Source organism: Alligator sinensis, unplaced genomic scaffold (genome assembly GCF_000455745.1).
Source record: "Alligator sinensis unplaced genomic scaffold, ASM45574v1 scaffold167_1, whole genome shotgun sequence".
NCBI classification, from domain to species: Eukaryota; Metazoa; Chordata; order Crocodylia; family Alligatoridae; genus Alligator; species Alligator sinensis.
In genome coordinates, this window is record NW_005843015.1 from 217,187 (window position 1) to 218,360 (window position 1,174).

The 1,174-nt window shown below is 47.4% G+C and overlaps 1 protein-coding gene across 1 annotated transcript in view; it reads right to left on the reverse strand.

The window, feature by feature from the left end:
- LOC106723032 overlaps window positions 1-761 on the reverse strand; it is a 10,800-nt gene extending 10,039 nt beyond the window's left edge. Inside the window, exon 1 of the mRNA XM_014526310.2 lies at window positions 608-761. The gene's annotated coding sequence lies outside the window, so the exon portion shown is untranslated. The remainder of the gene's footprint in view (window positions 1-607) is intronic.
- Window positions 762-1,174: the final 413 nt, after the last annotated feature.

Here is a 1,174-nt window from a genome sequence, read left to right on the forward strand (position 1 = left end):
TGGCATTCTTCTATCCAGCAGTGTCTGAGCGGAAGGGCCATTAAGGGCCCTTCCTTGTGCATGAATATGGGCCTCTCCATGTGCATGAATATGGAATTAATATTGCCCAAGTACAGGGAAACTTTCCATACTCCAGTTCAAATGCACAGCTCTGCATCAGGCACAGCCATACGTACCAAGGGACCGTGCACAGACAAATTAGATGCAGGCTAGGAACCCCTTGTCCAGCACTCGGACACTTGGCACTGTCCTTTCAACTGTCTCTGCATGATACCAGTCTACCACCCCCTATCTACTCATAGGACCCTCCTCACTACCACAGCTTCTGAGCACCTGAGCTTGCTTATGTTCACAAGCTCCTGACAGGGCAGGATTGTTATCTCCATTTCACAGCTGAGAAATGGAAACACAGAGAGGCTAAACACCTTGCCCAGAGTTATGCAGGGAGTCTGTGGCAGAGCTAAAGACTGAAGCTGACACCCTGAATCCAAAGTTACCAGGGAAAATGCCCAAAGCAGTACAGCCTCCAGCAAACAGCTTTGATTATATCAGAAACAAAAAGTAAAACTTTACATGCATTGGCATTAGCAGATTCAACAGAAAGTACCTTAGGATTCACACATGCAGATTCAACCCATTCACAGTTCTCACAAATCAGGCTTCCAGGGCAGGAACCCAGACTCAGGTGTTGCTTCAGGTACAATGGTCTCCAGCCCTGAAAGTGCAAAGAGTAGCAGCTCATAACATCTCCATTCCCTCCTTCTTCCATCCCTCCTGGAAACAACAGCTCAGCTTTTTTGCTTCTGCCCCTGCAACAGCTGGCATAGGGACAGAGGTGTGGGAGCTGAGAGCCCCTGGAGCTGCCTCCTTCCTATACTGGGGAGAGGGAACCCTACTGCAGCTCCCTACCAAATGTGGGAAAAAGCATTGCAAAACTACCTGAGGGGAAGATGTGGAGGTGGACTGGAAGATGGGACTGATTTGGTTCATGGAAGGGGGGTTAATATGGGGGGGTGAAAGTTCCAAAACCACCTCAATAGGTGTGGGAGACCTTGCAAAAGGATATGCCTCACACATAGAGAAGTAGGAAGTGTTCAAAACACCAGAAACAGAACAAAACTACAATTCAGGCGGTGAAAAAAAATGGTGATTTTTTTTTTTTTAGCCAATTTTT